At 38.5% G+C, this 14,318-nt stretch overlaps 1 protein-coding gene across 2 annotated transcripts in view; it reads right to left on the reverse strand.

The window, feature by feature from the left end:
• The window catches only part of ARHGEF28 (Rho guanine nucleotide exchange factor 28), a 305,098-nt gene that overhangs the window by 627 nt on the left and 290,153 nt on the right, over window positions 1-14,318 (reverse strand). The gene's annotated exons all lie outside the window — the stretch shown is intronic.

Raw genomic sequence — 14,318 nt, forward strand, 5'->3', positions numbered from 1 at the left:
GGGCCGATAAAACACTGCTACTGTGGAACAAGGGTGCCCACTTATGTTTTAAAAACAGGTTCAAGGTCTTAGAAATACGGTATATACTCTAGCTATGGGCGATGAACTATATTTGCATCTGCACAGCCCCTCCCCTCAGAATATCTCAAAGTCAAGAACTGACCTCAAGACTCAAATAATATAGCTGGGATTTTATTAATGTGGGCAAGGGGTGGGGGAAAAAGGAGTTGAAGGATGGAGACCGGCCAGCCTCACCATTATGCAAATCTAATTAACACTCTACAAACCCCTTAGCTAGAGAAAACTGTTCCCGTATCAAGTACGGCTGGGTTCTTTTTTCTGGTTACCTAGCAACAGCAGGGCATCGTCTATTTTCCCTTTTTCTGCTAAAAACCCTCTAGTACACGGCGTAAGGGAAGGCAAAGAGGGGTTCCTACTTGAAGAAAAGAAAGGCTGTTGCTGCAAACCATTTTCACTTCGCTTGTTCTACCGACCACCCTTCCTGAGGCTCACTTATATAGCAAAGTCACAAATGACCCGCTTCGGTCCGTGCAAAAGGCGGAGTATGCGTGGAAACCCAGGCGAGAAAGATGGATAGCCTGAAGCCCACCCACTCCTTCTTCAGTCATCAACGAGAGGTCATTATAAACATCGCCACATTTGACTCCGAGACTCTATTATTTAGATGGATACCCATAACTGGTAGGATTCTAATGACAAAAATGCTTGTGGCTCCTGCCCTCCTGCCAACGACCTTTAGCTGGTAGGGAAGGCAGGAAGCAAGGCCTGGCGGGAAGAGTAAAGCGTCCTCACGCTGCTCTGTCTTCAGGGACGTGGGACACTTGGTTACGTGTCCGTTCATCACTTCTTCCAGGAAGAGGCAGGCCCACTGGAAGAGCGGCAGCCAGAGCCCCAGAAAATAAACACAAGTCACCTGGAGGAGCTGACGTGGGCCTGTGAAGCTGAGGGGGACCCCGGGGAGAGGGGAGGGAAAGAAGAGGTCAGGCTGTACTCCCTAGCTCTGCTCAAAAGCTTAGGCCTGCCCGGCCTCTAGATGCCCATGGGGCCCAAAGAATAAAATTCTTTTACATTTGGGTGACTCGATTTTACTAACCCTGATTCCAAATCCTGTACCTCGAATACTCGAACTCACTAACTACTGAACACGTAACTAGTGAAGATGCTTCTAAATACCCCCGAGCAAAGCGTGACTTCTGGGCACAAGTTTTCCAGGTCTGATACAGCCATCGCTCTTTTAAGCCTCAAAATGTTGTAACCCACAGTTTACAGTTTGGGAAACGAAAGCTCAGGCTACTTAAATTCCTTGCCCCACATCACACAATTAAGAACTAATCTAGATTTGAACTCAGAGGACCACTGCCACTTGCACATCCAATCAAGAGTCTCAGGATTCCCATTTCTCATGGCGATAGAAACAGCTTGACCGTCTTTACCACATAAAGAGACTTTGAATGTTTAATACTTATCCTCCCTAAGTACCACATGTTGAAGAATCACTTAGCAAAAAAGAAATTAAGAACGAGAGAGACATTCCAAGCTCCAAGAAACGGATACAATGATTATTATAAAATTGGGAACCTCCTTCATTTAATCAGGTAAACACCACAAACCGTCCTGCCCCCGCAATGATTTCTCTATTAGGGCAACACAGATCAACCTAGAATGCTCTCTGCTCTTTTATCACATTTGGAGACAAAGTATGCTTGCCTGTGGTCACAACACACGTTCACGCTTTCAACTCCTTTCCCCAGGCATTGAATGAATAAAGCCATTTAACCTCTAAAAAAAAAAATATTCTCAGTTATGCTACTCACGTTTAGTATTACACAACCTAACACATATACACCTCAAAACTTGCATCTATCAGATGCTCGTAGATTGAAGAACAGCTCATGTAAGCCACTGTATTCCTGCCCCCTTGCCAACAGAAGGTCCAGCCAGGGTACAAGAAATACCACATGGAGAAGGAACAACCATGCATTGAATGAGGTGGTTGGGAGGTGATTGCGGACAAACGTGACAATGCCCGGCACAATGCAAGCCCTTAATCCCTGTAAGTTTCCTTCCCCTGGGGGTGTGAGACATGTAGCAAAGAATCCAAAATACTGGTGGTGAGTCTAGGGATCTGGGAAGTCCTCTTAATGGTTTCAGGAGAAGGCTTAAGAACAGCCAAAGAACCAAACGTTTATCAGAATTCTTTTAAACTGTAGGCTCTAGCTCAGGAAGACAGAGATCCAAGAATAAATGTTGGGGGGGGGGGGTTAGTTTTTAATTGGTGTGTATATGTGTATGTATGTGTGTGCGTAAGGGAGTATAGACATTTAATGACAACTTTTTCAGATAACAATAAAAATACAGAGGAACATCTCTAGGTGAAAAATAGCTTGCTGGACCCTAAAGTGACAGACCCATGTTGGCATCCTAGATGTATTCATGGAGGTTGTTGTGGATGTATGTCACCTGAAGGTGAACTCAATTTCCTTCTCCATTTTCTCCTTGATTTCCGCCTGAACTATTTAGGCAAGGTCAGACAACCCATCTTTGAAACTGGAAACCGTTCCATGATTTCTGATTTTATGATTCCATTTCAACCCTGAAAGAGCACCAGCACAGCAACTGTATACTTCTCAAGGTCAGCCACCTTTTTCCACACTTTTTACCCTAGAGAATATGATCATTATGGAATCTTAAACTGAAAAAAACATTTGTTAAAATAAAACCTCACTGATTCAGAAAGCAGAATTCTTGAGGAATAAAAATCACCCAATTTTGTGATCAAAATCCCTATAAACTGCTGAACATAAAAATAGGATACCTGGTTTTTTAATAAGCAAAGAAATATTAATTTAATGGAATCCTAATTTGGTCGACTAAAAAGCAAATGCTATTATAATGAAACAAAACTTCAGACTACAAGGAACCTTTCCATCTAGTATCTCAATACAACTTTCCCTGTCCATTGACATAAAAGATGCAATTTGATCTTTACCATACTTGTGGAAACTAAACAGAATGACCATGACCTTAAAATAAAGACGAAGAAGCAGAAACACATCGAATCCCCATAGCCTGGCTAAACATAGTAGAGAAATAAAATCTTGGGGCAGGGTTTTCTTCTACCTAACTGAAAATTTTCACACCAAACAACTTCACCCTTAACAAGAAATTTCCATAGGTCCAATGTGGGGTCTAAGTCCACCTGCTAATGAAGTTTTAAAAAATTCTAAGTACCCACATTTTGGAGTGGGGGGCAAAAAGCCCCGTGCTACCAAGCGATATGCCCCACACCACACACTGATACATATCCACAGACAGTTGCCTAAATCTCCGTTTTCAGCCCTTAGTTGCAACCTGTTGGCGAACGTTTACACTGACCATTTTCACACTTCTCACCTGCTGTTGGAATTTTAGACAATCAGGAAAGAGAATGTGGGGTGTAGGATGACTTACAACTATAGAAATCAGCTCCTGAAAAGCTGATACTAGTAGGATGCAAAATGAGCCTTCCTTCCATCGGCTCACCATCATTCTTCTGAGCCAACTGGATAAGTGGTTCTTTTCTATAAACTCAAAGTGTACCATGCGACCATGTGCCATATTAAAAATGAACGAAGCGCCTCCTAACCCGAGAGTTAAATAAACCACAAGGTAAATCGTAACCTTGGGCAAGTCATTTCTCCTGTTTGGGCTTCAGTTCATGAAGGACGTGACTGAAATCACCTTTCTGGCCTCTTGAACTTCTACTGTATGAGAATTTATACATTTGGACTTTGGCTTAGTGCTTCACCAAATAATATTCTGAGGGAACAACAAATGGATGTTTGTGAACTGCTTTATGCTCAAGAAATACAAATGTATTACCTTAAGTTGCACCTAAGATAATGTTTTTAAGGTAATTTCCAGACCTATGCCCCACCCCTCTACCTTCATTCTTCTCAACAACACCTATCTGATTGAGCCAACATAGAATCTTCAGTGGACAGTATTTGGAAAACTACCTATTGAGAAGATAATGTTTACAGTCAAAACCTGCACACAATCTTCCCTTCAAAGAACAGCAGACTTAAGAGTAACTTGTCAGGAAGAAAAAGTCTGTGACAAGTCAAAAGGAGTTGTCTATCATGTTTAAATAATTAGTGTAATATTTGCCTTTTCTGGATTTTCTGAATAGAAAAGCATCTTAAATTATGATAATTTTTAAGCTTCATTTAAATTTAAAAGCACCAGTATAACTTTTATCATAAATATCAACTGGGGACATCTAGAATTTAACTCAACGTATGGCCAATGGCCAGGCACCCAGCACCCAGTGCTACAGAAAGCACACTGAGTCGACTGTCGGGATCATTGATGATGCCTTGCTCAGCCCTGTGTGTCTCATCCCATTCCATTCTCCCAAACAAAACTCACAACACAGAGCTTCGTGTCTTCTGGGCCTTGGCTCTGTTCTTGTTTATTTTAATGAAGTGTTCTGACTTGTGCTTCTGATTACCATATCCCTTATGCATGTTCCTAAAATCAAAATTCACACTTTCCTAGAATAACTCCACCTCAAAAAAATTTTTGATTAATGTTCCAAGTCTGCAGAATAAGTTGTAGTCCCTGTTTGATGATTGATTCATGCTTACACTGTGAAACATTGAAAAAATCGTTTCCTGATGGCATTACTGGCGATCACTATTTTTTCTCAGGAGCGTTAATACACGGCATTTTTCTTCTAATGGAAAACATTTCTTGTACAGAACTTGAGGTATCTTCAGAGCAAAGGAAAATTGGTCTATGTCACTAATTTTGCTCGACCCTATTTTCCACAGTGAGGCACAAGCACAATGTGAACCTCTGGCATGAAAACGAACCCGGCGTTGGCATCTGAAACCAACAGTCTCCATTAGTGTTAGGATTCCTTACTACTCCCCATCTACAGTAATGCACCTGAACTAAAATAACAGAAATGTGCTCTGGGGGTCCGTCTTAGGATTCCTTACTACTCCTCATCTACAGTAATGCACCTGAACTAAAATAACAAATGTGCTCTGGGGGTCCGTGTGCATGAAGAAATTTATAGCATATAAAAGCAAACAGTTATAATTTTTTAAATTGTAACTGTTATAGCTGGACTTTATTGTCTTATCAGTAATTAACATTTGAATCACCTGGAGTTATGTAGGTAACACTGACAAGAAACAAAACAACTGAAGCAACCGATACAATGAAGACGAGATTAACACAAGACATGGTATGATGAACCAAGTCTGTTACATGAACTTTGATTTGCTCTCGCTCTCCTTTCTCCCCATAAGGTGCCAACGTTATGGACTCACGACCTTAACATTAGCAAGCCCCGTGAGAGGATGGGGCAAGTGCCACTGCCTTCCTCTCTTCTTTAGGATGCGTTTCAAAGTGTTTCTCTAAACAAGATACTAACAGGTATTAATGACAGAAGAATGAATACAGTGGTCAAGGAAGCTGATGAAACTGTGGGCAAATCAAGTTGCTTAACAGATTCCTCAGACCTTTAATCAGCTCACCTGTATCATAAATCTCTGAGGGGGAAAAACAGTATGTGGCACCCTCCGAACTGAGGGGGACTTTCTCACAGTGTGCTTGGTATGTTCCACATAACGTATTTGGGGAACCGGTACCGTAAAAAAAAAAAAAAAAAAAAAAAGGCAAATCTATTATACATTAAGAAAGAAACAGCAAATGACCAAGATGTCAGGATAGGTCAGGGGCAGGAAGTTGAAAATAAGTGAGGTTTTCCAAATTCAGAAACTCTTAACCTTGTACATGATGTCCTTCTGGTGAACACGGGCAATTATCGACAGTGGCTGCTCAAGTTATTAGGAGAAAAGCAGATGGAGAGCTTTGTAATGGATGGATCAAGCTGACACTATTTGAACCCACAGATCAAATATAATATCATAAAAAAATAAACAGACATGGTTGGCCTCGTGATAGGATGCAACAGGAAATGTATAACGTGGACAATATAGGAAACATATAATTCGATCTGTGAAGATTCTTCAGGTCAAAAAAGCCTCTATCTAGTCAAACACCAAACACTTATTCCAACTACCCAGTTTATAGAAAACACGAGGGGAAGAATAATACGTTAAATAACACTATAGGAAAGCAAGCAGAAAAATTGAGAATGTAGGACATTTTAAAAAAATGATTTTCTTCCAGGAAATAAATGTCTTTTCAAAAAAAAAACAACACTGTCTTTTCAAATAATTATAAGACTTAAAAAAAGGGGGGGGGGCAGGAGAAATTTAGATTAAAAGAGATCTAAGAGATATACAAGCCAAATACAATATATGAAATTATTTGGGTCAAACAAACCAAGGGGAAAAAGTTGAGACAGAGAAATTCATGTACTGGCAGTATGGTTTCAAGTATAAAGTTTTTTTAGGTGTAATAAAGATATTGTGGTGATGCTTAAAAAAAAACACTTCTTGCCTTTTAAAGAAAGACACTCAAGTATTTTGAAATGAAATCATAGGATATCCTGGATTTGCTTTAAGATAACCCAGTGTGAGAGAGAGATAAGAGCACTGATGAACCAGGATTGGCTTGTCTGTGTGTTGGTCATCATTAGAGCTGAGAACTCATTAAACAATTCTACTTTTGTATACATTTGAAATGTTCCATGGTATATTTTTTAAAGTGCATAGCCTCACATATATTTGGACTACAAAATTATAAAGGGTTCTCTGTTATTCCAACAGCGTAGCTCCTATACATCTGAAAAAAAAAAAAATGGAACACTGTGGCAATAAATTAGGGGCCTCCTCTGGATGCTGAATGTGTTTACATCAATTTTAATGCGACTGTATGACAAGTCATTGGCAAGTGTGTGCGTATGGGTTTTTATCTATTTAGAAAGATAGACAATTTATGTGACTCTGTTTCATAAAATAAATTAGGTTCATTTGAGTTTATAGCTACCTATAAGATATGATACAGATTCAAATATGTCCCTTTGCTTTTGCCTAGAAAATTTAACATCTCCCAAGTGAACCATAATCAGAAAAGATCTTTTATACCCTGGGTGTATTTGTTGATGGCAAAGAATTGATAAGTTTCTCTTGTAATTTAGATTCCTATTCTTCAGCCTTTTGAGTTTACTAGAACTAAGATGTAACATTTAAGAAATAGAAGGTAATACATTTAGTCTGACAATATCAAAGTTGATTTCAGTTTATAATAATAGTAGGTATAAAAACATATTGCCAAAGGAATTAGTGAATACCTGATACAAAAAATTTATCTACTCAAAGTCCTGATAATCACCAGTTTCGAATGCTTATGTGTTGAAAGGACCTTAAATTTTCATTTAGCCTAACCCTTGCCTTCTCAGCAAAATCAAATGGATGTAGTCAAGATAGAATTGCATTATAGGGCTTCTGTCTTTAAGCCACTAACATTAGTTGACTTTGAGTGAAACATTCAACTCAATTCTCACAGCAATACACAATGGTAGGTATACTATGGAATATGAAAGGGAGAGCCTAATGCATATACAGACACAAGCCTAACTTAAAAAAACAGAACTCAAGAATACAGGAAGCTCAAGAAAATCTCTAATATCTTCAAAGAAATATTTAAAAGACATTCAACTACAAAGCAAGATTCCATAACATATCAACTATAAGAGAACAAGGAAAATCTCTTCAAATTAAAAATATGCTAGCTGAATTAAAAAAAAAAAAAAGTCAATGGACTAGTAGGAGGTTAAGGATAAGAAAATCTCCCAGAAAGGAAAACAAAAACATTAAGAAATGGGAATAGAAGTGGTGGCGGGGGCGGAATAAGCAGAAAAATCAGAGAACCCAAGAGGTCCAACTATGAACGAGAAACAGTTCCAATAAGATAATAATGATGAGAAGATTTTTTTAAAGAAAATTTCCCACAATCAAAGAAAATGTCTCAAGTAACCAGTAAGAATGGTTTTAACAAAAGACCACACGAAGACATATAATACAATTCATCCAACAAGGGATAAAGAGAGAACTGCAAAGGCTTCCAAAATTGAGAACAGGTCACAAAGAATTAGAAATAAGAATGACATCAGACTTCTCAACAGAAACCCTAAGAAGCAGAATAATCAAACCGTTCAAAATTCTGAAGGAGAATAAATTATTTTTTGAGAAAGAGAGAGGGTGCAAGGGAGAGGGGCAGAGGGAGGGAGAAGAGAATCTTAAGAAGGTTCCACATTCAGCACAGAGTCTGACACGGGGGCTCTATGCAGGCCTCGAGCTCAAGACCATGACATCATGATCCGAGCTGAAATCAAGAGTCAGACACTTTACTGACTGAGCCATGGAGGTGCCCCTGAAGGAGAATAATTTTTGATCTGGAATTCTAAGCCTAAATATATGACAAAAACCAAGTATAAAAGCAAAAATAAATGATGTGAAAAATACATTTCAAGTTAATTATTTGGAAAAAAATGTGCTCTCATTACAGCTTTTCTTGGGAACATTTGGAGGCAAGATCCACCACATAAAGGAATAGGTCGTAAAAGATAAAAAATGAGACTGAGCACACGGGATCTGTCACAGGAGGAGTATGAAGGGTGACACCTATATAGCAGGCATGGAACAACAAGGGCTTATTGGAAAAGGAGGACAGAGGATCCTGGAAGGGAAATTTCAAGGACAGAAAATGAAGCAGATAGATATCGGACGTGTTGAGTGTGTGGAAACTAATATCGGTCAGTTACTGAGAGGTACACAAGCTATGGAGGAAAACATAGTTGGGAGGTAGGAAAAAAGTAAGCAAATGAAGAAGATATATGGTGAAAGCCTCAGTAAAATAGAATAGTCAAAAACAACATTATTTTAAGTAGTTTCTGCACATATGGCTGATTTTTCTCCATCCTGAAAGACCTTAGCTCTGTCACAAATGTCCTTTTGCAATCTTAAAGTATCTACATATAACTGTAAATATGATTTCTCCTACAACTATTTCTCAAAGTTAAAACCATATTGAACCCATTGGAAAACAATTAATTTGCCTGCATAAGTAATACTGAACACCTGAAATTCCAAAATCCGTTGTTAGAAAAACACCTTTAAAAATAGTCACTTCACCAAAGAGGAAACCTAAATGGCAAATAAATACAAAAAGACACTAAATCTCACGAGTAATTAGGGAAGTACAAATTATAAGAATGGGAGTTACCATTTCATACCCATGAGATAGGCAAAATTTAGAAACCTAACAATACTGAGTGTTGGGGAAGTTCTGGAGAAAGTGGAAATCTCATATATAGATGCTGATAATTGAATTATTTAACTTTAGAGAGAAATAATACCCAGCAAAACCAAAGACATCCCCATCACTTTTAGGTGTTATCATGTAAATAAACTCTCATTCATATACACAAGGGGAATGCATAAAAGGATATTTACTGAGAATCATTTGTAGGAGTAAAAAAATTGGAAACATCCTAACTGTTCACTAGTAACAAATAAGCTGGCATTTATTCTATAAAGGAATAGTATACAGTAGTTTAAAATGAACTATTTGAACTACATGTATGAATATGCACATTGAGTGGGAAAAAAATAGTTGCAAAAAGACAAACATTATATAGAATATAAAAACAAAAATATATATTTACACATACATGTATGTAGCAAGAACATAAAAACATACTATAGAAATGACATGCACCAATTATAGAATTATAGAAATGATATGCACCAATTATAGAATATTGTTTAAATGGGGAAAAAAAGGAAAAATAAGGGGAGGGACGCTATATTGAATATTCTAAAAAAAAAAAGGCAAAGAAATGTCTGAAGCAAATATGGCAACAGGTTAACATTTGTTAAATGCATGCCTGATACATATTTTTTTCTTTACTTTTCTGTAAGTTTGAATTTTTCATAGTTAAAACTTTTATATTAAAAATGCATTAAAATACACAGCAACCAATTATAATATGTGGTCTTATATTATTATAGATTATATATGTTATATAATATATATTATATAATACTTGGATTCTGAGTCAAAAAAAATCAAACTAGAAAGAGTACACACACTCACACACACACAATTGGAAATTTAAATACTGACTATATGTTGATACTATGGAATTTTTGTTCAATTTTTCCCTTGGTGTGATAATAGTTTTAAAAAGAGAGCCCTATCTCTTAGAGATAAATACTGAAATGTTATGCATTAATAAATACGTACACATGACTTTTAAATACTGCTTCAAAATAATACTGGGCGTGTTGGGGTTAAGTGTCTGGGTGAAACACAATTGGCCAGAAGTTCCTAAGTTTTTCAAGTTTATCATGGTAACTAAGTGGTTGTCATACTGTTTAATTATGTACGTGTTTGAAATTGTCCACAATATGTTTAGATAGGCAAAAAAAAAAAAAAAAAAAAACAGAAACAAAACATCAAGCTCAATTTTTAAATCAAAATTAAGATCATCACATCCTGGAGTCCCTGTTAAGAAGCAGGTACAACTTTTCTAAGAGTGCACTGAATCAAATGACATGTAGGTCTCCAACTCAGGGATAGGTCAGTATTTTCATGACACTGAATCCCTCTGAAAGACAGACCAGGGGCTCCTAAGAACTATGCCAATTAGGCTGACTTTCTGGAAACTGCCTGCTTCATGACCCTACCCACTGTGAAAGAGAAGAAGTGAATTCACTTTACTGCCAGGTGAATAAGGCAGAATTTTAATGCTGCATTTACTACTTACTCAGTCAAGGGAAAAGCATCTGTTAAAATTCTTAAGCATACAAGATCCAGTGTATTTCTTTAAACCAGAAGCAGGCAATTAAATACATCCAAGCTAACTGGTTCTAACTACTTCTTAATAATCACATTATTGGACTTCAAAAAAATTGGTGTCCAATTCTTCAAAGGTCTACAAATGAGTGTATTTTTTTCTTGATCAACTACAAAATTACATGATGTCAAACAACTAACATGCCTTTTCTGTTCTGAGAAATTGGTATTTACAGTTTTCATAGCAACACAATTTTTTTTCTTTTTAGAAATGAGAAACATTATTTTTGTAAGTCTTATTTGTTTGAAGTAACATTTGCCAAGAAACCAAACTCCAAAATATATTTTCCAACTGTAGCTCTGAGTTTATGCCACTCAAAAATGATTATAATTTTAAAAGCACAACATAATATATAGAAAAAAAATGTTTTGTTCAAGGCAGATTTTCACACCCTCGGCATTCTTTTCACATTTATGTTTGTTATCAGAGTAAAGATAACTGTATTACATTTCTGGAAATTAAACTTAAAATGTTTTTAGAAATTGTATGGTTTGAAAAGAAGGCAGTTTGCAGAACAGAGACAAAATAAGGATTTTACCAAAACAGCAATCAAAAGAAAACACACATATCACAGGATTCACGGCTCTCCTCCTTGGAGCCATCTCCCTCTAAAGAAAATTGTTTTTAAATTTTCTTATGGATACTAACGTCGTAAGAAGCTGCTCTTGCTGTTAATACTTGTCCTGTTGACATATGACCTGTGACTAACACTGGGCCTAAAGAAAGCCAATTTCCCTTTCAGTATCTGCCAGGTGACATGTATCCCCAAGCTGGCACTAGATCTTCCTCCTTCTGGATAGACCTCTTTCTTCCCTAAACAACTCGTCTCAAGAAGCCATAGCATGACATGAAACTTCTTTCATGGAATCAGCCACCAAGAGCAAGGATCATGAAGGGCAGCCTCAGTTGGTCCCTTAGTGACCAGCAGCCCTCATTCCTTACAGACATCTGAGGACCACTGAGTACGGTGTCCTGAGAAAGCCCATGACCACACAGTTGAAAGGCATTCAGGGCCGGATGAATATAGTCCACAGCTCTACACCCCTTCACAGAACCTCCAGACAGTGAGCTTCCAGGTTTGGTGGGTAGGACAACTTCAGGGACGATACATCTGAAGTGAGCCTTGAAGGCCGACCAGGATGTCAACAGGGAGAGACGGCCCTGTGTGGAGGTATTCCAGCTGGAATTGGCAACTCTGACAAAGGGGAGAAAATGCTAGATGCCATAAAAAGGGAAAGTTGTCAAGCTTGGCTGAACCATGAGTTTGCGCAGGTGAGTTGAGGTGGGGGATGCGATGAAAGAGTAGCCTGTGGAGGGTCTTGGAGGGAAGGGTTAGGAGTTCTTACCTGAGAAACAATCATGGCAACCACAGTGACCGGGACCCTTGTATGACTGCCTATCAATCTACATTCTCGGCTTCACCTGCACATCCTATATGTGTTGCTATCCTGCAAGAAGGGGTAGCTCCAGGAGCAGAGTGAGAAGGGAACTATATTCCCCTATGTTTGCCTGCCTGGAAGAAAACCACATTTAAGACCATCAGGTTCCATTCCGTTAATGGGCTTTTTTTTTTTTTTTTTTTTTTTTTTTTTTTTTGTCAATTAGTAGAGAGTATATCAGAATGAAAACTGGTTTGAGCTTCTTTTCCATTTGCTCTTCACTGAGTGCTTAGTGTATGCTCTGCACTGGGCTGGACATAAGGGAAACCAAGCTGAATAAGACCTCAACTCCACAGTCAACAAGTTTATAGTCTGTATAATCACTTTGAAAATGCTTTTAGTTTCTTAAAATTGAAACAGGCACCTACTCCAGAAATAATTCTACTCCTAGGTATTTACACAAGAGGAATGAAAACATAATTCACACACACACACAAAGCCCTGTACAGGAATGTTCAGAGCAGCTTTATTCATAATAGCCAAAAATGAGAAATAAGCCAGGTGTCCATCAACAGAAGAATGGGTAACTGTGGTAAATCCATCAAGGCAAGATTCCTCAGGAATAAAAGGGGATGAATAATAAAAGGAGATGCAAGGTCATAGATGCATCTCAAAAGCATGCTGAATGAAAAGAACTGAACACAAGAAGGCACACAGTATCTGATTCCATTCCATTCTATAATAAGCAAAATTAACCTATGATGATGAAAAGCAGAGGAGTGGTTGCTTCGGGGGGGTAGGGATTGGTTGGAAAGGGGTAGAAGAGAGCTTTCTGGAGTGATGGAAATACTCTGCACCTTGATATTCTTTCCACAAAATTAATTGAATAGACTTAATATCTGGGCATTTCACTGTATGTAAGTTATAACTCAAACAAAATAAACCATATGAAGCATCATCTAGTCTAAAGGGAAAACACATATGAAATATGGTACAAAGGAGGAAAAGGGTGCATTGGACACACAACGTTATACACGAGAGGTTCCTAACTCAGACAAAGAGGGTCTGGAAAGGCATCTAGAACTAAGTGACCCCGGAGCTAAGTCTTGAAAGGTGAGCAAGAGTTAGCCAGGTTGGAAGAAAAGGGTAGAAGAGAAGATGTTCCTGACAGAGGAAGCAGATGCACAAAAAATAGGAGGGCTCTGGCCTTTCACGTAACAAGGAGAACTTCTGACCACTGTACCACAGTGGGGAAAGGATGTAGTAGGAGAGGCGGCTGAGAGGTTCAAAGCCAGATCAGACCTCCAGCCCCAAACACATAGCCTCCCGTGCTCCTTCAGGGAGGACCGCCTTTCAACACACAGATCCTTTGGAAACACCCAAGGAAGAGAACCCAAAAAGTCTCTAAGAGGACTGGACGCAAACCCTTAACCACAGGCTCAAGTGCTGACCTGGGGGCTACACAAAGCTCTATCTTAAACCCATGCTGGCTTCGGTTTTCAAAAGACAACCCATGTGGTAAATCATGCTGGGATATGCCATTTGGATCTCAACTGTTCCCAAGGGAGAAAAAATGTATTTGAAGGGTACGCCCCGGGCAATGCATTTATTTCAACATCCACTTACATCAGTGTTTTTTCCAGTATATTTAAAGGAACAGTAGCCCTGCCAAACACTAGGCCCCAGAGGAGGATGCTGTGGTTAAATGCCAAGGTTGGCGAAGCGCCACCTTTGGATATCCATGAGCACGATAAAAGTTTTGAAAAGGTTGGAGAGTCCCCAAGCCAGCATTTCCCAATATTATTATTATGAGAACCGCCTATCTAGTAACACCTAGTAACAGCCAGTAGAATTATGCATCATGTTTTGAGATGGGTCTTCTTAGCTCAAAACCCAAATGAGATGAAGTCTTTCAGGCCACCAAAGCAACCACCTGGAAGGAGTACAGTGGCTCAAGTCTTCCTAAGGATTTATAGCTTAACACAAGGTAGAGTAGTAAGTGTATACTGAGCACCTCCAAAATTCCAGGTATTTTATGCTTTGTCTTATGTAATCCCCTACCAAGGACAAAGCAGATACTATCAGAAGTCCAATTT

The sequence above is a fragment of the Panthera onca genome, chromosome A1, assembly GCF_046562875.1.
Source record: "Panthera onca isolate mPanOnc1 chromosome A1, mPanOnc1 haplotype 2, whole genome shotgun sequence".
NCBI classification, from domain to species: domain Eukaryota; kingdom Metazoa; phylum Chordata; class Mammalia; order Carnivora; family Felidae; genus Panthera; species Panthera onca.